Below are 24,705 nucleotides of genomic sequence, written 5' to 3'. Positions count from 1 at the left end.
ATTGTAATTCACGCGGGCTGAGTGTTGCAGTGTTTGGATAGGTAATGATTTTCTAATACGAGGGGCTAATTTGCATAAATAGCCTGGAGATTGGTTATCGTCGTCATCATCATCATCATTTTTGATTCCCCACAATTACGATCCCTGCTCCATATATCAGAGCTCACAGCTATGTAAAACCACAGCACTAATTAATAAGCCATTTACAGACTAGCAGCTAGTTACAGTTGGTCCTGCTGATGACCTTAGCAAAGATGAGCCGTCTCAGAAGTGCCTGTGTGTAACTACAAACATAATGATGTGCCAGGAGGGAATCATTAAAAATAATTTACACAAGCCTTCATTTACCCAGATCTTTTGATAGCACGCTTCCCCCGGTGTTTAGATCCGTGGCACAGAACCTCCTTACCATTTGGAAAGTGCCGACCGGGAGAATGAGCGGGGATACCTAAGTGGTTAATTAAGAGCTGTTGGGGCGCCGGGAGAGCCTCCTGAAAATCTCTCTGATGTCTGCCGTGTCAAGTGTCTCTCTCCCAGACTGAGCAGCGAGAGGTGGCTGCCACACTAGGCTAATTACTGGGGAAGGCAGGGAGCAGCTGAGGAGAGAAGAGGGGCCCCCTAAATGAATAGTTCTCTCCAACAATCTGAATCTTTGCACAGGCGTAGAAAAGCACACACATACACACACACACACACACACACACGCACACGCACACACACATAGAGCCACGTAAATATTTGGACAATTGGAAAAAGTTTTGAGCAGTGTTGCCTTGGTTGGTTGTTCTAGTGAGTCCAAATAGGAAGAAAATGATACGAGGTCCAGACATATGAAACCATAACTATACCTGGACAGTCAGGGGTGGATAATCTATTCAAAAACATAATAATCTACTGTTTGTTTTAATTATGTAATATCAGCAAAATTAAATTTGCTAATTGAAATACATCTATTCCTGATTCTGTATTTAAAGAGAAATGTACTGCAGTCTTTGTACAATCTGTCATTGTTTCTTGTTCATTTGTCTGCTGTTTATGCATAATAAAAATGGAAGAACATGCCAAACAGAAGTACATTAAGTAAATACTTTTTTTTTCTTGTTTTGTCTTGCCAAATTCAATTTTTTTAATCCATATATTTTCATAATTATACATTTTACAAAATAAAGCATATTTTACTGAAAAAAGGGTTTTTGTGAACTTTGTGACTTTAATAGATGAGATGTTAAATATAACGCAAATTTAATGTGATTAATATAAACAAGTGACACGTGTTTATTATTAAAAACAAAACAAAACAAACAAAAAGCTCTCCATGGAAGGTCCTCTACAAATATCCAAACTTAAAGTTCCCACATTTCATCAGCATTATGAAGCTGGCCCTGTTTTGTTTGACAGGTTTTGCTGATCTGGTACAAGATTTTTAGAACAACATTTCATCTAAAACATGTAATGCTTTATCAGTTTATTTCAGATGGAGAACAGCTACAGAACTCTTCGGTAAACACACTCTGTGCTCTGCTGAAAACCTTTGTGCAAGGAGGACTACTAGATCTAAAGCTAGCTTGCTTTATGTGTGTTTTCAGATGCCTCATTCATAATTTACCTCATAAACTATTTTCTCTGTGGATCTAGGAATTCATTTATGGGGGGAAAGAAGTACAGAAGGAGTTCCACTTCATAAACTAAACACCTCATCTTAAACATTGTAATTCCTAATCCAGTTACAGCACCGTGCCATGCATTGATCGAGTGTCTCCCCACACTGCTGTCCAACTCGGTCATAGCTGAGCTCCTTCTGAGTGACTCGTACCAAACAGACAGGCAGGCAGTGGCAGCTCATGGACATTTGCCCCTTACAGATCAGTTGTGAAAATTAAAATGCTGTTCTCCTGTTCACACTGCAAACCCAGCACTGTGGCTTGTAGGCTGATCAGGTTTACCTGTTGTCATTCTGAACCAATGAGCTGTCACTTGATCACGATACTTCTGTGCAACTCTGTACTTACAGGCATCTGATAAAGTCATATTACCATTCAGGAGATACAAATATAATTTAGCAAATTATTTTAATTTGTTAGTTGTAAAAGCGTGTACAGAGTCTCCAAAATGGTTGGGTGTGAAAAAGATTAAGACTGCCAAAGAGTACCAAATTGTGAAGGGAGTATAGGCTGCATTTATTAAGTTTAGGAATAAAACTAATTAATTGGTTGCCATCATCCAAAAAACAAAACAAAAAGCAAAAAAATAAAAACAGTAATCAAACCTTTTCATTATAAAGCAGCTATTTAAGTTTGTGTTCATCCTTCCTGTCAGCGTTTGATGGTTTCGGTCAACCGCATTACCCCAGGAGAGCAACAACATTCAGTACAACAGCAGCTCAGCTTGATTTCTGTTCCTCGTAGATCAGTGCTAAAGACCAAACAGAGTTTGCTTGTGTACATTGTTTTAAACTTTTCTGCCAGTTGACAAATTTATCCACATTTATCCAGGTGTTGAGTGTTAATTTCCGACCCTTAATGCCATGATGCTCCGAATAAGAAGAAAATAGAACTGTGTTTCAAAATGGTAACATCTTGTTTGCTGCTATAATAAAAGCTAAATACATAATGCGTTATCCATACAACGTGTATGAATTTGAATAAATTATATGAAAGGATAAAGAAAAGTTTCACATTTCAAGTTCTATCTACCTTCCCCCAGTGATTAAAAAAAATGCCAAGAAGCAAGTGTACCAAATATGTCCCCTTTAATCTTCAGAATTCCCCATTGCAGTGTCAAAATTCTGTTCAAATGGCAGAGCTGCCAGAAAGAAAGTGGCTAAACAATGCAGTGGGACGCTGCTGTAAAAGCCTATGCTGATCATGATACATTGGACCGGTCCCTCATGTGGTGTTTGGCTTCTCTCTCCTTTTTTTTTTTTTCTCCTCTCTTCCCATTTTATTTCTCCCATCTGACCATCCTATGGAGTTGAACAGAGGGGGAACAGGGTTAGCTGCGAGAAAAATAGACAATAAGGCTTTTAAAGCCTCCGAGCTGCCTACAGCAAAGCCTCTTTCCAGGCGGTGAGGAGCCAGGCTGCCACTAACCAAGCCAAGCGCTCCAGCCACATCAGCCATGACAGAAGGCTGGCAGAACAATCATCTTAACAATATGGCTGAGTCGCTGCCCCGACACTGAAATAGGGCTATCGCTCCAACTAGCGTTATGGTTGGCTCGCCACTGGCGCTAATAGCTTAGCTCCGAGCCAGGCCTTGGACATGGATGGTTGCGAACGGACTTGTTTTGGTTGTTATGGAATGTAAAACTGTAGAAGCTGAAGTAAAAGACGTTAACAAGGGAATTTAATACATTATTAGCCAGTTTAGTGAATGGCATATTTCTAAACTTTGCCTAGCAGTGAAGATTTTGTCGAAGAACCTCCAACACCTGACATACATCTGTATGTCCTCTGGGCCTGTGATACACATTGCTTCTGACCTACAGATTAGGAAACACTGCATTAAAGCTTAGAACTCACCAAATGACTGTGTGTTCTTCCACATAATCACTTGCTTTTGACAAAAAGTAGGAGGTGGACTTCACAGCTCCAATTATATGGAACTGCAAATCCCTAAATGTTCTAAAATACCCAAACCTTGCAGTTATCACAGAAATACTGTAATTATTTTAATTGACTGGCCCTCTTCTATCAAGCCAAAAACCTGGGGATACCTTTGTGAGCTGGCAACCCAGCAATTATATGTTTCACTAAAGGGTGAACATTTTTTTCTTAAAGAATACTCAAGGATTAGAGGGGAAACAAACATGTTATTAAGTGATTTCCACTTGTGTGTATAGTATTTTACAAAGGTAGCAGCAGCTTCCCTTTCAGGGTAAAGCCCAGTCCAACAATAAAGTAAAAAATAAATGAAGAACGCTTCAATGCACAATTAACGTAAAAGGTTGCACTGAATAAAATATATAACGTAAGAAATTTGAGACAAAAATAAATATGCTTTCAATTTAAAAACGTATCATTTTATCCGTTTACAGTTGGGAGTAATAAAAACATTAAATGGGGTAAAAAAAAAAAAAAAAAATACTGACTTGGGATTTAGTGACAAAGGTAGAACCGCATGTGGACCCTTAGCTCCCTATAATTTTATAGGATTTGTGTATATTACAGCCCAAAGAGTGGTTCTATTATTTAAGTCAAAAACGAGTATTTGCACAAAGGATGAAGCCCCAGACTGAAAATGAGAGGTGTGAGAAGACATGGCGCGGCCCCAGGGCGTGGGCACTGTTGCCAGTGTTCACAGTGTTATCCTGGCGGTACACACAAAAACATATACACACACCAAAATGGGAAGGAAGTGACTTGTCGTGTGTGTTTATATGTGTTTGCAATGGATAGCTCATTATGAACTAAGTATGGTAGCTGAAAACAAGCATTGACACACACACACACACACACACACACACATACTTGTATTAGGTGAAACGTGAGGACCATTTTTAGCGAGTGACTAGGTGGTTACGCGTGGGGACTCAACTTTCTAAATGAGCTAAAGACTCCATTTTAGGTTTGGATTTTTTTTAGGGACATTGGAACATGAAATATCATCTTTAACATAAAAATTTATAAAGTTTAGAAAATCAAAAATCTGTCAGGTTTTGGGTGCACGTGGGGACTTGTCCTTCACCAACTACCACCAGGTGGCACTGTGTAATTTTTGTGAACACAGTTTGTTAAATATGAGCAATCCTAGTTGTTTTAAGTCAATAAACTGCATTATATTAGATTTGTTTTTGTTTAATGATATTTTAAGTTCCTGGTAACCTGCTTAAAGCCAACCATCAATATTGGACTGCATTTTCAGGTTGTATGTGAACCATTTTATTACACAATTTCCAGATATACGTAGTACAATTCAACATGGATATACATATATGAAATGGATTCATTGATTTGCATCCATAAACATTAACATACAAACTTCCTCTTCTATGAAAGTATGCATACATACTTGGATTACAAAACTTGACTACAGCTGTCTCAGAACTTCAAAACTGGCAGAAACTCCAAACAGATCCGGGGTGGTAATGGCACTAACAAATGATCAGGTTCTTTAACAGTACCAAAAAAGTCAACGCTTACCTTCTTTTGAAAGTCTCTCGTTTTAACGCATCTATGCGATTTTTCACATAGAATTTAACCCCTTGCCATGTCCTGTCCTTGAGGGCCACTGGCGAGGTTTCAATGCACTTCATACAGTCATGGCCAAAAGTTTTGAGAATGATTCAAATGTTAATTTTTACAAAGTCTACTGCTTCAGTTTTTATAATGGCAATTTGCATGTACTCCAGAATGTTATAAAGAGTGATCAGCTTAACAGCAATTTTTGATTTTGGGTCCATGGCCTGGAAACTCCCCAGATCTTAATCCCATTGAAAACTTGTGGTCAATCATCAAGAGACGGGTGGACAAACAAAAACCTAGCAATTCTGACAAAATGCAAGCATTGATTGTGCAAGAATGGACTGCTATCAGTCAGAATTTAGTCCAGAAGTTGATTGAGAGCATGCCAGGGAGAATTGCAGAGGTTCTGAAGAAGAGGGGTCAACACTGCAAATACTGACTTGCTGCATTAACTCATTCTGTCAGTAAAAGCTTTTGTTACTCATAATATGATTGCAATTGTATTTCTGTATGTGATGAAAACATCTGACACATGAAATCCAGAGGGCAGCAGTTCATGTGAAAATATAATATTTGTGTCATTCTCAAAACTTTTGGCCATGACTGTACACTGGGCTTTCTCAGGAACCTTTCCAGATTCAATACAGTCCATGAGCGTTTTCTCCACCGCCTGAATTTCTTCTTGGCTCCACTTGAGTCTCTTCTTTTGTGGTGGGCCTGAAAAATAATTAGGGGCACATAAGTGTTCTTCAATGAAAAAAGGTTTCAGTCTGTGTGACAGGGCAAGTTATAAAGCTATCACAAAAACATTTTTTAATCACAGCTGTAGTAAAGTATTTAATATTAAAGGGTCAGTTGTCAGCTGTAATAGTTGCCACTGATGAAGCTGACAACTAGTAATGAGTGAAAACATTAATCTCACCAGTCCTTAAAAAAGCATCAGCAGGTACCCTGCCAGCATGCCTAGGTGGGCCCCATGTGGGGGAAAGGAGGGCTGATATATGGGTCCCATATGGGTTTGTCTGCGGGTTCCACAATGGACCCACATGGGTTTGCCCATGTAGGGCCCATGTAGGGCCACAGCCCACATGGGCCCTACATGCCCTATATGGTGGGGGCCCACATGGGTTTGCCCATGTATGGCCCATGTGGGCTGTGGCCCTACATGGGCCCTACATGGGCAAACCCATGCCGGGCCATTGTGGAAACCGCGGACAAACCCACATGGTCTGCCCTCCTTTTCCCCACATGGGGCCCACCTAGGCATGCTGGCAGAGATGTGAATTATGGCATAAAAACAGAATCCGACGCTGAACAGTGAAAAATGAACACATGATGTGAAACATGATGATTAGGCAGCGCAGCAGGTGATGAGTGAAGATTACTGAGCATCAATAAATGATAAAATAAATCTAGAAACAGAAAAGAAACTAAAGTGGACATAGCAATAAACCAAGAGAGGACAATACTAATCAAAGGAAACTAAATGGAAATTAATGAAGAACAAAATGCAAGAATAAACTAAGAAACTAAAGTAAATACAGAGGAATAAACTGGTATGGCAAGACCTTTCGATCAATAATTAATACATAGGATGTATGGCAAGAATAAACACACTATTTCCAGATAAAAGGTAAAATAATATTGTTGAAGTGCCATGGGTTTGCTGAGACCATATCTAATATTGAGAATAAATATATCTTACAGACCATAACAGTAAATAACTTATCACTTATTTATGTTTTTAATTATATTTGATATATTTATTTCTTCAATATTATTTTCATGTCAGTGTTAATGTCATGGTGGTGTTCAGTGACTCCATGACACTTTCAGTTTGACTCATTAGGATTTGATGAAGAACCAGATTTGTTCTTTGTAATTTCTGTTCAGTAAAACTATTAATCTATAATCAATAGACAGGTCTATATAAAGAAATAATCCATATTTCTGTCTCATATTTGTGTGGCATTAAAAGGAACTTTTGTTTTTCCACTAAAAGCTCTGGTTTGCACAGTAAATGCCATTTGGGTGAAATTTTATGGATGATGCTCTGATGTCCCATTCTCCTGAAGGCAGCACAGAGCTGCACCACAAGAAACTGACAAACATTGAACAGAAGAAGAGTTATGATTAATGTAGTTACAGTTCTATCCATGTTTTAATGCTGCAGAGTTCAGTTGGTTTGCAAATAGTCCAAAGTTTAAACTGGCATGTTGTTCATCTTTTATCTCCTCATTTTGTGGAATATTTAACAACTAGAAAATGGCACAAAATAATAATATTTTTTCCACTCTGATTGGCTGCTGTTAGGCCTACCGATGTTAACCTGAATGTTCATTGCATTTTTCTTAGACGCCTGTGAAAATAATTTCTATTCCCATGACTTTTTGTTCTCTGGGAAATTATTTCTGATGATAAATACAGAAACAAGCATAAAAATCAAAACATCTACAATCATCAGTTAAAAAAAGTGTAATACTATGATATTTATAGATAAACTTACAATCAGTTCTTGTGAGCTCAGGCACGCTCGTGTCCCGTACTTCAGCTGGTGTTGGACCAAGGATGACGGTATCGTCGCTCTCATCGGATGACTGTTTCAACTCCTAAAAATTGACAAGTTAACAGTAAAATGCCTAAATTAGCTGTTACAACTTAATACAGAGCTACAGAGTCAACTTCAACTTCATGAAGGTATTTAGAAATCCCAAATATGTCACATATTAACAGCATCAAAAGTGTACAGGCTCCATCAGATTACACTGGAGATTCTGCATTTCATGGTGCATAATATGAAAACACAGCACTTAACAGAGGGGGTGGGAGGACAAATAAAGCAAAAGCCTTACTTATATATTTAATACTAACCATGAAGTGATCCACCCGGATCTGTCACAAATACACCAAAAGCTAATATTCTGCTGTGTCCAAATTTGACAGTTAAAAATCAGACACCCACACAGGAGTTAGGTACTGACCGCAGCAAATTACATTTGGACTATGATATCCATTTTCACCTAATCTGACCTATTAACTGTAGGTTAAATGACACAAACTATGCACATTGATTTTATACTTCAACATGCAGGGTTTCCCCCAGAAAACTTGCTAAACCCGGTGGTCGGGTGCCCAGGCGGTCCACCGTGTTTTTTGTATTAAAAGATGTTAAGTTGACAATAAAAGTAAAAATATCACTGGGTAATTATGTTATGGGAAAACATCATCATTGAACTGCTATATAAACCCACAACTAGTCTTAAAAACAACTAATCAAAAAATACAATTAAAATGAATATCAATTCTGTCCACTTCTGTTAAATCCAAATTAAGTCAGCAGCTCCATTGGGCCCCCAGAGCTTCAGAGGCCCCATAAATGCTAATATTTTAACACAGACCACCATTTGTTTATTGAGATTATCATTGCTGCTAAATTTGACATAATGGTTTCAGCATACATAAATTAAAAGGCTTTAAATTATTTGACATTTATATGCAAGACAGTGGTTCTTAACCTTTTTTGAGGTACCAAACCCACCAGTTTCATATGCGCATTCACTGAACCCTCCTGCAGTGATAAATAAAATATGATTTCCCCAACTAGAAGAACAACTAAAGGAACAACTAGACTGTTACTAAATAAAATTAGCAAAGCTATAAGAAGTCAATAACAGATGAATGTATAAAGGAAAGCAGTTGAACTGGGTCCTACCAAAACATCTCCCGCTGTCAGAGATGACAAATGTGAGAGTGAGACATATTATCTATCTATTAGAGGTGTGCCGATCGATCGGCCATCGATCATAATCGGCCGATTTCCGTGAAAAAGTGTATGATCGGTGATCGCCGATCACGGTATTGGCACATCTCTATCTAGATTCATACTTAGATACTGGCATATGCTGCCACCCCTGAAAAAATCCCTGCCCTCCTCTTGTCACCCCATAAATATTTTGCTAGATCTGCCCCTGCACACCTCCCTTCTCTTACCTGTGCGGTTATGCACAGGTTACATTAATTTAGCTGAAACAGTTATGCAAAAACAATTTAAAAGTGGGAAAAACACTGTGGGCTAATGCATCTTTCCCTGAGATAATTCACCTTTTAAACTGGAACAGCCGTCACTCCCATCACTGGATCTGCATCTCTGGTTGGGATTTTCCTGGAAAACCCCCCCCCCAAACATTCAATGATTATAAATGTGTCAAAGCCCTGAAATTCATTTTAACAAAGCAGATTCACTCTCTTCCCCTCAACTAAAGTTATGATGCTGAAGTTAGTTTCTAATTCACAGCTCTTCCCCAAATATCCCAACCTTTATTATTCTAAAGAGAATGTAGTCTGGTGTAATGTGCCCTGAAGGCCCCCCTCCCAGCAGAATCAACCTTTACCCACAAGGTATCCATTTACTTCAGCCTCATGTTTTAGATCCTCATGTCTATCGTCTCTCCATTCAAAACACATGCAAAAAAGCAAAAACCCTCTTCAATCACACAAGCAGGGTGACTGAAAATAGTGCATATTTCATTATTTCTGCTTTATGAGGTTTGCAATTTGCTAACTTAGCTTTTTATATTTTGCATTTGAGTCTTTTTTTTGAGCAGTCATATTTTAATATATTTTTTAGGTTATCACTTTTATTTTTATTTTTCTTGTAAGACTGCACATCAATAAATAAAATATAAAACATGCATGTTTCTTATTAGCTGTACTAGGCTAATGTAAGCTAGCCATCCAAGTGAAGCACAATTGAAACAGTTTTTACAGATCAACACGTTTAAACAGCATTTAAAAGTATATCTGACCGAGTGATATAATGGATAAAAACTAGGAGTCCATTAAGATAACTATAATCTTACCATTTTTTTAGATCAATCCTCGTCATACGTCGCTCCTCATTCCTCGGATGTGTTAGCATGAATCCCCTCCTTCGGTGTGCAGTAGTCAAAAAGGAGCGCTTGATTTTTCCTCCGGCACACGCCGGAGTTTCTGCTTGGTTGCAAAAAGCATTGAGCTGAGGTTGACGGCCCAGCCCTGTGTTAATAACTAATGACACCTTAACTTTGGCGTCACAACTTTCCCGCGCCATCAATTAAGTTTTAAAACTATGAAATTAATAAGTTACATTTTATTATCTCCCACAGTAATGCTTCAGGAGACAAAATTATTCTTTGTAATGGAAATTTTGTAGGTTCAACACCAGTCAATTCTGCAAAGTTTGAGAGCAAGTTATGGAGGAATGTTGAGGGGGGATGGGCATGGGTGAGGTGGGGACGTCAAATCTCAGGAAGTGTGTGAGATGGCAGCCATTATAGAGAGACTGGGGATAGAGGCTATAGCATATCAGAAAAACAAGATGTGGAAAAATAAATATATAAATTAGGAAAGTTGAAAGAAAGTGACTGAAGAAATGTGAGCCAGTCAACCTGTTTGATTAGCATACTGATTTTGTTATTTTCCCACCGTTCTTTATCTTCAACCAAGCATGTTGAGGGGGATGGGCATGGGTGAGGTGGGGACGTCAAATCTCAGGAAGTGTGTGAGATGGCAGCCATTACAGAGAGACTGGGGATAGAGGCTATAGCATATCAGAAAAACAGGATGTGGAAAAATAAATATATAAATTAGGAAAGTTGAAAGAAAGTGAAGAAATGTGAGGTGGTCAACCTGTTTGATTAGCATACTGATTGTTTTTATTCTCCAACCATTCTTTATCTTCAACCAAGCATGTTGAGGGGGGATGGGCATGGGTGAGATGGGGACGTCAAATCTCAGGAAGTGTGTGAGATGGCAGCCATTACAGAGAAACTGGGTAGATGGCTATAGTACATAAGAAAAACTATATGAGGAAATGTGAGCCAGTCAACCTGCTTGAGTTGCATGCGGATTCTTTATTTCTCTTCTCCCACCATTCTTTATTGTCAACCAAGCATTTTCCTTAAAAAGTTCAAACATGCTATACTTTATAGTTCAGCATGTTTCCCTCCAGGCCATGGAGGGAATGTTGAGGGGGGATGGGCATGGGTGAGGTGGGGACGTCAAATTTCAGGATGTGTGTGAGATGGCAGCCATTACAGAGAAATTGGGTGGAGGCCTATTGTAGATAAGGAAAACTATATGTGGATGAATATGTGGATAAGATTACTATTATACTATTATATTATTATACTACTATATATTACTATTATTATACTACATGTGGATAAATATGTGGATAAGATTTTTATTTCTGTTAAATTTTGTATGGGCAAGTCACTTAAAATGATGGACAACACTGCTCTTTGTTTTATGCTTTACATAAAACAAAGAGCAAATAAAGGATTGTGTTCAGCAGAAAGCTTCTGCACTTAATGCACCTAATACCGTCATTTCTACTAAGCAGGCCTAAACATGACCTGTTTGACTTGACTAATGAACATGGAGTGAAATACTTTCTCTTTAGGAATTATTCAATTAGTTTTAATTCAATTTCCAGACATAGAACTGCTATGTTTACCATTTTATTAAGATTCCTGTTTCTTTCAGTCATACCATTCCCCTAGCACACAATGGGATAGAACAGTACCCCATTCCTAGAACTGTTTGATAGAACGTCAGACTTGTCGCATGAAGAATCAGAATCACTTTTATTGCTATTGCTAGTATACAGGGTCATGTGTTAGGAAATTGCTTTGATATATTGATGCAAAATATGACTAAAAAGTAAAAATATGTATGCATGTGCAGAATAGCAGGTAGATAAAGTGGCAGTGTTATGCAACATTCAATTATCTATTGTTAACAGTCTAATGGCTGAGGTAAAGAAGCTGTTCTTGAGAAGTGTTAGTCGCAATCCAACCTGCACGACCTACATCCCTGAAGTACAGGTCATGTAAATGTTGGAGGTTGCACCCAATCACCTTTTCATCAGTATGCATGATGTGTTGTAATCTAGGTTTGTCCTTGGTTGTGGTTCCATTGTACCCAGTGACAGAGGTGGTGAGGACGGACTTGATGATGTCTGTGTTAAACTGCACCAACACTCAATTGGCAGTTTGAGTTCTCTCAGCTGCCATAGCTAGAACAACTTGTTCTGGGCCTTTATGATAAAGGAGCTGATGGTTGGCTCCCACTTGAAGTCCTGGATGATGGTAATGTCCAGGAAGCAGAATGAGTCCAAATTGGAGATAGAAAGGACTCTGAGAGGGGATGATGGGTCTGTGACTTTCCTAAGTCTATCATTAACTCCACTGTCTTCTGGGTATTGAGCTTGAAGTAGCTGCACCAAGCCACCACCTCTAGTGTGACCCTTTTTTATTTTAGTTTCCAACTCCTTTATCCATGGAGGGTATTCTCTCTGTGTTATGGCCACTCTTCCATCACAAAGGTCCAGAAAACAAAAATGCCAGAGTAGTCCTTCAGGAGAAGGTTTTTGACTCACTCAAAAACAATAAAAAGCACTCACGGAGACTTTTCCTGTGTCAAAGGAGTTTCTTTTACTTATAAAAATAACAAAAAATAATCTCCGAGTTGACTTCAAATAAAACGTTAATTTGCGGTACAAAAACTGTTTCACTCCTCACTCCTTCACCCAACAATCAGATCAGCCCCAACAGCTGCTTCTGCCTGTTAATCACTGCAGGAGGAGGGTCTAAGCAAAACAAATAAATACATACATACATAAATAAATAAATATACAACAATAGAGGTACAATACAACTGGAGGTGGGGCACAATGGCGAGCGCCTGGTGGCCGGGCTTTTACCCACGGAGCCCGGCCGGGCTCAGCCCGAAGAGGAGACGTGGGTCCCCCTTCCAATGGGCTCACCACCTGTCGGAGGGGCCAAAGGGGTCGGGTACAATGTGTAATGGGCGGCGGCCGAAGGAGGGGACCCTGGCGGTCTGATCCTCGGCTGCAGAAGCTGGCTCTTGGGACATGGAACGTCACCTCTCTGGTGGGGAAGGAACAGGCGCCAGTGTGCGAGGCTGAGAGGTTCTGGGTAGAACCTCTCAGCTTGAAATAGCTGAGAGGTTACTCTCAGCTACTTCAATCTGAGGTTACTTCAAGCTGAGAAATAGTCGGCTAGAAATAGTCGGCCTCGCCTCGACGCATGGCTCTGGTTCTGGAATCAGTGTCCTTGAGAGGGGCTGGACGTACTTCCACTCTGGAGTTGCCCACGGTGAGAGGCGCCGGGCAGGAGTGGGCATACTTGTTCACCGGGTTTACCCCGGTGAACGAAAGGGTAGCCTCCTTCCGCCTATGGGTGGGGGTAAGGGTTCTGACTGTTGTATGTGCTTATGGGCCGAACAACAGTTCAGATTACCCACCCCTCTTGGAGTCCTTAGAGGGGGTACTGACCTGGAGGGGCGTGGTTGGGAGGAACGGCCCCCCCAATCTGAACTTGAGTGGTGTTCTGTTATTGGACTTCTGTGCTCATCACGGATTGTCCATCATGAACACCATGATGGACATAAGGGTGTCCATATGTGCACTTGGCACCAGGACACCCTAGGCCGCAGGTTGGATGATCGATTTTGTCGTCGTTTCATCGGATCTGCGGCCGTATGTCTTGGACACTCGGGTGAAGAGAGGTGCGGAGCTGTCCACTGACCACTACCTGGTGGTGAGTTGGCTCCGGTGGTGGGGGAGGAAGCCGGTCAGATCTGGCAGGCCCAAACGTATAGTGAGGGTCTGCTGGGAACGTCTGGCGGAGTCCCCTGTGAGACGGAGCTTTAACTCTCATCTCTGGCAGAACTTCGAACACGTTCCGGGGGAGGTAGGGGACATTGAGTCTGAGTGGACCATGTTCCGTGCCTCAATTGCCGAGGCGGCTTATCGGAGCTGTGGCCGCAAAGGTTGTTGGTGCCTGTCGCAGCGGCAACCCTCGAACCCGTTGGTGGACGCCTTCGGTGAGCGATGCTGTCAAGGAGTCCTATCGGGCCTTTTTGGCCTGTGGGACTCCAGAAGCAGCTGATGGGTACTGGCGGGTGAAGCGGCATGTGGCTCAGGTGGTCGCTGAGGCAAAAACTTGGGCATGGGAGGAGTTTGGAGAGGCCATGGAGAAAGACTTCCGTACGGCTTCGAGGCGATTCTGGTCCACCATCCGGCGTCTCAGGAGGGGGAAGCAGTGCAGCACCAACACTGTTTATAGTGGGGGCGGTGTGCTGCTGACCCCGTCCCCTCAACTCGGGACGTTGTGGGCCGTTGGGCGGAATACTTCGAAGACCTCCTCAATCCCACCAACATGCCTTCTGTTGAGGAAGCTGAGCCTGGGGACTCTGGGTCGGGCTCTCCAATCTCTGGGGACAAGGTCGCCGAGGTGGTCAAAAAGCTCCTCGGTGGCAGGGCCCCGGGGGTGGATGAGATCCGCCCGGAGTTCCTTAAGGCTCTGGATGTTGTAGGGTTGTGTTGGCTCACGCGTCTCTGCAATATCGCATGGACATCGGGGGCAGTTCCCCTGGATTGGCAGACTGGGGTGGTGGTCCCCCTGTTCAAAAAGGGGGACTGGAGGGTGTGCTCCAATTACAGAGGGGTCACACTCTTAAGCCTCCCTGGTAAGGTCTATTCAGGGGTTCTGGAGAGGAGGGTCCGTCGGATAGTCGAACCACGGATTCAGGAAGAGCAGTGTGGTTTTCGTCCTGGTCGTGGAACACTGGACCAGCTCTACACCCTCAGCAGGGTCCTGGAGGGTTCTCTGTTGCCACTGATCAGAGGCAAACAATCTACATAAGTTACTTTTAATGGTTTTGATAACCTCATCAGAATAATGTTTCTGGTTGTCAGCAGCAGTGATACTGAACCAAAGAGGTGAAATTTTATCCTGTAAACCTTAAGAGGTTTACTAATGTCCCCTTCTGGCCACCACAGAAACCTCAGAAAGTCTCTGTCCTTTTCATCAACATAAACTTGATAAAACATTGCCTCAATGTCTGCCATAACAGTGATTGCTTCTTGGCGAAACCTTAACAGTACCCCAATCAGGGTGTTTGTTAAATCAGGACCTTGGAGATGTTTCTTGTTCAGAGAGGTTCCTTGAAATGAGGATGTGCAGTCAAACACCACCCTCAGTATGTTCTTTCGCTTATGGTAAACGCCATGATGCGGAATGTGCCAGACATGTCCATTCTCCCTAGTGACTTTGGTGCTGCTTGGCTGAAATATGTGGAATTTAGAGCCAAATGAATGGCAATGGCTTGCTATATTGTGTGGGCATGGGGAAGTCACCTTCCAGTGTAAACTTGTTGAGCTTTAAAGCAAGTAAGACCAATTTATCTGGTATCTGCCTCAGTATCATCTTGATTAGATCAAGGGAGTCAGAAATGGAACTTTCAAAGGAAAAAAACAGACTTCTTGTTCTGATAGGGTGTGCATTTATGTCATCATATGACCAAATAGTATCATTTGGCATACCACATGGATCACTCATTGTTTGGTATAAATCAGTCTTTCTTTATAGATTTTCCAAATTTATGGTATGAAGCTCAAAGTTAAGGCCTGGCCATGCCCCTTTAACATCCACAAAAACAAAAACAAAAAATTGATAATCATTACTCCCCAACACCTTAATGCAGTGGTTCTTAACCTTTTTTGAGGTACCAAATCCATCAAATTCATATGCGCACTCGCTGAACCCTTATGTAGTGATAAACAAAATTATTTTTTTCAAAATTCAAGACATAGGGGGTGACCCAATTAGAGTCTATTTGGGTCACCCGAAGATCACTAAGTCTTCTTCAAAGGTAGAGTCTCTGATAACAGTTCTTCAAAATATAGTCAGTGTTTTCAGTTGAGCTGACTGTCCAGGAACGACCCAAGGTATTTAAAATTTGCCACAATTTCAACAGGTTGACCATCGAGAGAAACTGGATCCACTTTAAGGTCTTGTTTAGATCATTTAATTAGCTCTACATTCTTAAGAGAATGAAAAATTAATAATAAATAAAGACTTTGCAGTATTCTGATTTAGTAATGTAATCCTTCTAGTGCAGGCTCCCAATCTGCCTCTGCGCGAAAGAACGCACACCTTTAATATGTCCTCAGACGCAGGCGGAGTGTCAGGGTCAGACATTGTTAATGATCACACAATCCCTTCACTTTCAAATAAGTTCATCCATAAACATCCTTTTTTGTTGCAATTCTTTTCCAAAATCCACAACTTTGCTTTCTGTGGCGATTGATTGTTTCTCTGCAGCGCAGCTGCACTTTCATTCATAAACTCAATCAGCTGATTTTACTCACTGCCCGCTGGCTGCTTTCTTTGTTCTTCTGTGAGTGATCGGCTGGATCCCACAACTTTGCGCTTTTCTTCAAGTCGTCGGTGAAGGTTTTTGTACTTGTTATGGCCACTCTTGCATCACAAAGGTCCAGAAAACAAAAATACCAGAGTAGTCCCTCAGGAGGAGGTTTTCGACTCATTCAAAAACAATAAAAAGCACTTGGGGAGACTTTTCCTGTTTCAAAGGAGTTTCTTTTGCTTATAAAAATAACAAAAAATAATCTCTGAGTTGACTTAAAATAAAACGTTAATTTGCGGTACAAAAACAATTTCACTCCTCACTCCTTCACCCAATAATCAGATCAGCTCCAACAGCTGCTTCTGCCTGTTAATCACTGCAGGAGGCTGACTGAGTAATTATGTTACCACCCCCATGCCACTAGAGGCAGTAGCAACCCCGAAAAGAATTTGGTACAGAATTTGGTAAAAACTGTGAGCTTTGCTGAAGTAATAAAAGACACAAGTTCAAATTCATGCTGAGAAGTGGAGCTTCTTCAATCAGTGCGGCAGAGGCTCCACTGAACCCCTGAGACCGACTGATCAAACCCCTGGGGTTCGAATGAACTCACGTTAAGAACCACTGCCTTAATGTCATATTGACCAAATTTGAAGATAGCTCAGAATCTGTAGGAGTTTGTTGAAGTTCGACATGTATGAAAAGTCAAAAATGCCAAAAAATTTGACCCAAAATGGCAACATTTCCTCCAAAAGGCTTTTTTTCTTGTTTCAGTGGGTCCTACCGATGTATCAAATTTCAGCTCTTTACGATTTGCCAGTTAACTTGAGTTTCAATAGTGTGTGTGCACTTAGCTTCTCAAAGCTAAGAGCGCAGCTTTGAGCTAAGCTGCTTATTTAATATTTATAATAATAAATAATAAATTTATTTATTACAATAAATTTATTATTATTTATTGTAATAAATTTTATTTAATTTATTGCAATAAATTAAATAAAAAAGTAAATACTGGTAAACTTCACTTTAAATTGCAATAAAATAAATTAAATGAAAAATACTCCATTAATCCCACAATGTAAAAAAATAAGTTAAAAATATTACATTTTTAAAGTTAAAGTTTAATTTCACCAATAAATTGCAAAACCTCTGACCGACCAATAGAGGGAGCTAGAGAGTGAGCAGATGGTGACGCACTGTTCCGGAACACCTAGCCTAATGGGGACTGCAATAATCTGTGTGACCACTAGGGGCGGTTCCCTTATACACACACACACATTTTGTCTTGGAATGGAATTCGTGGGGACTTCCTGGAAAACTTCACCAGGCATGTTTATACACCATTTTCTACTTGAAAATGGGGTTGTGCCGGTGGGGACCTCAAATTTGGTCCCCACGTGTCATCAGGTCCCCACGTGTATGCACAGAGTCAGGCTGAAGTCCCCACGCGGCAGGTAAAACAAGTACACACACACACACACACACACGCGCGCGCATACACACACACGTGCGGAGATATGTAATACTCCCGTTGTTTGGCCAGGGTGAGGCAGTAGAAATGAATCTCCACATAACCAAAATAATATGTTACATGTTTCTGGAAGTATGTGAACACAACGCTTACATATTTTTAATTAAAAGAAGAGTCTGGTTTATGGCAGGCAGAAAGGGAAGGAGGCTCAAGGCATAAAACCTTTTTTTTTTTTTTCTGAAATAATGTGGCATACAAATATTAGATTTAATTCAAATAATACATTGGTGAAATCTATAAGATATGCAAAAAAAAAAAAACATACATAAACATTGTTCTTCTGTCTAAATGATAAATATTCTGCTGAAGAGTTTTAATTTTCAGTATAAAAGCTTTACTTGTTCAGTCAAACTATACTGTCATTTTTACACAATAGAGCTTTCTGAACAGAAACTAACTAAAAAATCTCTCTCTCTCTCTCTCTCTCTCTCTCTATATATATATATATATATATATATATATATATATATATATATATATATATATATATATATAAACATTTAAGAACAGACAGTATGCAGAATATACAATGAAATGTAGCAATAAATATCAACATGTCAGCCTTTTAACTAGACTTTTCCTTGTGCATTTAAATCACTAACTAGCTCATTAAATATGTTGCCACAAACAGCGCTCCTCAAACCACTTCTCTCTTTTCCACATTTGTTCACTTAACCACATAATCAACCATTGTGAGGGCTGTAGAAGACTTGTAAGTATCGTACATCTTCATGGCTACGTATTTGCATTCTGCCAACTTTTTTTTTTAATGAGATGAAAATGAAGGATTCCACTTTTAATGCCACATTTTCATGCCTGCCACGCTTCACGCAGCCCCGCGAATAAACACTGGTATCAATGGTTGGCCAGAAAGTGGTGCCATAAAGGCTGCCATGAAATTTGTTTATCTAGCTGCAGAATTGTATTCAGCTGGGGATATATGGAATAATAATGCAAGAACTGTGTTCTCTGTAATTAAGTCTGTCTTCTGACGCCTTCGAAGCAATTCATTAACAAAGTGTCTCGCTGTCAGCTGAGATGCATTAAATGACAAAAGTTTTTGAGTGTTTAGACTCACCAAAGGTAACTTTTCTGCTCTCTATATAAAGAAAATATATGCCAATGTTCCCATAAACTTTGTAATACAGTAATTAATTCTTCTAAGAAAAATCATTAAACTGGCCGTGCAATTTTTGAACATGACTATATTGGAGAAAAACAGCAAAACAAAGTAAATAACAAAAAGACAAAAAAAAAAAAAAGAAAAAAAAAGTTTTACAAAACCAATTTTTTAGTAATACAGTTACTACGATACAATACAAAATATTTTATTTACAAAAATGTAGTTCTCTCAATGTTTTTATATTTTGAGGAAACTTAAGATATTTTTTCTGGTCTAAGCTTGAATTGAATATTTTATTGTCTTGTGTAATTGTAAGGAGGCTCTATGTGCATGCAATGCAATGTAAATAAAATTAGAGTATCCTAAAAGTTTCATAAAGTTAAAATTATCTGAGTTTAATTAGTTTAAATATTATTAGGCTTGGATTTAATTACTTTATTGAATTGCATGACACAACACTGTGAAAGTGGATTATCTTCAGATCCGACCATCAAAATCCCAAATTTAAATAATCATGGTCATAATTCCTTATTGTTTATTATTTTGCTTGGGCCAGATAATCTGCGTACTCACTGTTTCTTTAGGTACTAAATATTTATCCTTTTTTTTTTGTTTTTTTCTCTTGCATGTGTAACGCTAAAAAAAATAATTGTTTTTGGACTCAGTTATTGCAATAGGATGTATGTCTGAAGACTGATTTCTTGCAGGGAATTGTGCTTAGTCACTTGATGTAAATGGCAAAAAATGTATTGGAGAAATAAATGAATAAATGTACATCAAATTATTAAATACAGAGAAAATTATTCTAGATCAGTTTTTCTACATATGGTTAAGTTTTTGGCAAAAACAAACAAAAAAAAATTATCCAAAATGGGAACAGAATGTAGCCAAGTTCTGGCGGTAGAAGAAGAGGAAGATCAGTTACATAGTCGTATGACTGCCCACCACTCTGAGCACTTGTGGGGTGTAGAAAGACCATGAACAGTAAATAAGGTCAGCAGATCCTGCAATTAGCAATCAGCAGTTAAGAAATCAAATAGTAAAGTTTCAGAACCCCACCCATACATCACCGGTTTAAATTCATAATCAAGTTTTCCACTAGTTATAAATTAGTTTTCTCATCTTGTGAAACAAAGAAAAGATGAGCCATGTCTGCTCTGGCATGCCCTTCACTTTGAAAAGCCCTGAGATATGGTATTCTTATGGTGGTAGCAAAGTATCTTCTATGTCTCTGTTTCTTTTTACTAGATACCCAAAATGCTTTTAGACAAACAAATTGCAAATGGAGGGCTGATGAGCAGTTAGTCGTATTAGCCAGTTTGGTGATATGACTGGACAAAAACTTCTGAGTTATTACCTTTCTTACTCTAAAAAAACTCTAAAACATTGGTAAAGTGTGTCATGATCCTCCTATAATAACATTTTGTACTGAAGGCTACAGTTTTATGTTGGCCCATTAGCAAGGTAGTACTGGGGTCAAGTTGAAACCTGTGGCCTTTTGTAGCACACTGCCACTTCAAACCAACTCACTGCAGTTCTCATTTTAAACTGTAGTTGTCACTATAGAACAGAACGGCTTTGGGTGAATAATTCATAGCAGAATAAAACTAGAGTGGACGTACATTTCAGACGTCCGTCCGTTTTGACCCTGAAAAGTATTAACTTTAGGCATTATGAATTTTGTGACATTTATAAATAAATTATTATCTAGTTGCATATAGTTTTAGACAACCGGTGTAACTTTTCACACGTAACTGGAACTGGGGAAAGATCACAAAATTTATTATGTGCATGACAGGCTCCTCCTAACATTTTCTTTTCTTTCACAATTCAAGCTAGAATCATCAGACATAAATAACCCACGCATCAGCCAAATAAATTTGACAAATGTTGGGCTGTTTTATAATGTTCCACATGATCACATTGCAACCCTGTTGAACAGTAATCCTCACGCTGTGTAAAATAATAAATCGAGGTAAAAGTGTCAATTCATAGGCCATATTTATTTTTTTCCCCCTACTTTCACATTTTTGATGAAGCTGGCATTCTTAACCTCCATATTGCCATTGTGATATTGAGGGAGGGGAAGACAAAAAAATCAAGAAAAGATGCACACAAAAGCTTTTCTTGATTATTCTCCTGGTGAAGCCCCCCAACTCTTGTCACGTTTTGGACACTTTTCAAGTGATCAGAGGGCTTTCGTCAACTTTAAAGTGCCTACAAATTATAAAATGAGGCTTTTTTTTGCACCCATTGCACTCCTGCCAACCGACTGCCTATGGCAACACATTCAAAGCTAAAAGTTGTTTTTTCAAAGCCAGGCCAATTAAAGGACATAAAACGCGACACAATTTCACTCTGATCCTTTGGCAGAAGTTTGGAACAAACCTTGTAACATGGCCATCTCAGGTTGCTTGTGACTGCAGCGGAGAGACGGGGGGCACATTTCACACAGGAGAGAAAGAGAGAGATCGCCTTCTACTTGCGTCTGATGGACTATCCGAGTCACTAGCAAAACAAAACATATTTGCATGCCAAACCCACGCGTCTTAACATATGTGCAATAAAGTGCATCAGGGCAGAAAAAAAAAGTCCGGAGGCTCATAAAAAAACAATAAAGATAATGTCACAGCTAGATGCATGTCGGTGATCTAAGGTATACTTTACGGAACAGAGCTTCATAGTCGTTCCTTGACAAAACAGTCATCTTATTTACAAGGTCCACAATAACCCCAACGCAAATGTCGAAAAGAGGAATAAAGAGAGGGGGGGAAGAAAATAATTAGCATATTCATCTTTTTTATGCCGTCATCTCTCAGGTCCAGGGGACCCGTGGTGTAATTTAAATCTAAATGCTTTCCCGGGCATTAGAATTCATTTTAGATGGGTCAATTGTTCCATAATAAAAGGATAGAAGGTGTACTTCATGCAAGAGATTTATGTTTGCCATTTGTTCATATTCATGTGCTACTGAATACCCCTCAATTCAAATGGTGATGGCAGCTCATATCAGTCGAGCTCCAGACCTACAGATCACTAACCGGCAGCAATGAATTTCATTTGCAGAGGACAAAAAAGAGTGAAGAGAGAGAGACAGGAAGAGAGAGACAGAGAGAGAGAGAGAGAGAGAGAAAGAAAGAGAGAGAATGGGAGGGGGGGATCAGCTCCCCAACATAGTTTATTGATGTTTTTTCCCTGCTCGACAGAAAGCCTGTATAACAGCTCTATTGCCCTCATAATGATTAGTGACAAAAGTTTAATTAAGCAATTATGAAGCCAATAATAGAGTTGTCTGGTTTGCTTAGCTTTAGACTGTTTAAGACTTATCTCCCCCTCGCACATCACAGCAGCTGGAATGTGCTTGAAGAGATTAATGCCGCAAGAACACAGATGCCCACTTTAATACGGCGCCATGATGCCATTTGAATGAAGTTGAGAACACAAGCGTCTCTTTATCAAATTACAAGTCTGCTTTTCATGAATATGGAGGAAAAACCGGAGGAGGAAAAAAAAAAACACGACTTAGCCATGGCTTCAAGGTGTAATTATAAAGACATACAACAGAAAAGACACACAAGCCTGTTTTAGTAATCTCCCTGTATGAAATATTCAAGATAATGTATTAGTGAATAAAGACCTACCATGTTCTAAGAGGCTTTGGCAGTTTACATTTGCTCAGACAACTGGATATTTCTCAATATTCCTTAATGTTTTCTTGGATGCTCCACCTCTCCCTTTTATTCCAGCATCTCCTTTCTTTTTTCTTTTTTTTTTTTTTTTTTTGCCTCTGAAAATTGATTAGATTATCTCGTCTCTCCATATGCAGCAACAAATAAATGAGGTTTCAAGATGCAAACTTTGCATGCAAGTTGGTGCCATTTGTCCTCGTTGATAAATCTGTGTGACACACATTGATGTATGGGCAATTTACAAAGATCAATCCATAGATGGATCCGGGCGCATGCAAAGAAAGGTTATTCTTGAAGTTGCGTGGATGAGTACAGAGGGGTTATTGAAACGGAATCAATTGTTTTGTTTTGTCAGATCTCTATTTTAGGGGCGAGTGTCCACCAGGACGTGACGTCTGCACGTCAGTAAAATTTCCAGATCAAATGAAAAAAGTGTCAAAAGATTTACTTTAAAAAATTAAAAGAATGCTGGACTGTTCTGAATGAAAATGCAGAGATATTTAAAAAAAAAAAAATCACTCGTCAAAATTCAGAAAATTTAGAGATCAATAACAAGCCCATCATGATACAAGGTAGAAATTAATGATTTATCTTCCTCCTCCGTGTTTGTTACACAGTTTCCTGTTTTAAAGGGGGTAGATTGTAGTATGACTTCAGAAAAAATATCAAAACAGTTAATAAGGAGGACTAGGACACATTAAAATGGAACTTCATTGCATCCAAATTTATACTGAAATCTCTTAAAATTTGTTCTTGCACTATGGTGCCCCATAATCATCGTGCAATGTAATCAAGCCAAATACACTGAGCATAATTTTCTATACTGCTTTACTGAAATCGTTGCACTTTGTAAAATCCTGCAATGGACAGTCAAACTCCAGAACACTGTTGTGGTTTTAGTGTTGGTACACATTTGATTGAACAAATACACCATTATGTAATACTTATTAGAAATAATGCAAATAAATGTTCAAATTCTTCCACACTGGAAGCAGGGAGTTTGACAAAATGTCTATTTATACAAGTTGCTGCACCATGCCAATTTGAAGCTTCATTTAAGTTGTAAATTTAGTAGAAAAGACATGATTTTTTTGTTTGTTTGTTTGTTTGTTTTTCCCATGTAACTGATTTGGTGCGTTTCAATTAGTGAAGTTTGATCACAAACTCGTAAAACAAGCGTTTCTTCTAAAAAGAATAAAAAAGTTGAACTGCACAGATTTTTTTTTTTAATCATATAAATATGCTCTAATCTAAACACAAAAACGAGTAAAACGGAAACACTGGGGGAATGTAGCCTCAAACATTTCAATGCACTTTTGTTTTTCTTCTTCCTCTTGTCACTCTGTCTCCACAGAGATATTTTCTGCTAACTCGTGAACTCCGGTACGGGAAGTCGATGCAGACTGAGTCAACTTCAAGTCATGACACTGTATTTGAGGAAAGAGCTGCAAGAAAAAAAAAAAAAAAAAACATGCCATGAAAGAGCTGTTCTATCGGGTCTATAAAAAGCCCTCCGTCCTCTGAGCTTATCCACATTTACCATAAGCGCAGCGGCACAAAGTTGGTGCTGTGACAGCCTAAATCCCACAGTAAGCACACAAGCAAAAAAATAATAATAATAAAAAATAAATAAAAAAACAAACTGAATGGAGGGTTGTAGTATTTATTGCACCATATCCAGCATTTATATGTTCTGAAATAAAACTATTATAAGTGAAGAATTTTAGAAGGCCTTGGGACATGTTTACACCATTTTGGATAATGCTTGTGCTTGCTCTACATACTGAATCACAGATTAGATGTAATATCAAGTGTTAGAGTGTGTCTGACTATAAGGAGGTCAAACTTGGCTGGATTTGATTTAGATTATTTATGCTTGTGGCATCACCCATAAAAGAGCCAAGCTCTGCAAAGTAATGTGTAAGGAAACTGGATTAGATCCATTGATATTGCTACATTAACTGCATGAATA

At 39.3% G+C, this 24,705-nt stretch overlaps 1 long non-coding RNA gene across 1 annotated transcript; it reads right to left on the bottom strand.

Moving 5' to 3' along the window:
* Positions 1-4,855: 4,855 nt before the first annotated feature.
* On the bottom strand, positions 4,856-17,168 carry LOC148155081 (uncharacterized). The gene is made up of 3 exons (XR_015765585.1): positions 9,284-17,168; positions 7,689-7,791; positions 4,856-5,899 (listed from the first exon to the last, which is right to left on the bottom strand). It is a non-coding gene; the product is annotated as an uncharacterized LOC148155081 (long non-coding RNA).
* Between the last annotated feature and the right edge of the window lie 7,537 nt (positions 17,169-24,705).

The sequence above is a fragment of the Poecilia mexicana genome, unplaced genomic scaffold, assembly GCF_051168715.1.
Source record: "Poecilia mexicana isolate PSO_F unplaced genomic scaffold, ASM5116871v1 scaffold_16, whole genome shotgun sequence".
In the NCBI taxonomy this organism is placed as follows: domain Eukaryota; kingdom Metazoa; phylum Chordata; class Actinopteri; order Cyprinodontiformes; family Poeciliidae; genus Poecilia; species Poecilia mexicana.
This window is presented reverse-complemented; position numbering and strand designations above follow the sequence as displayed.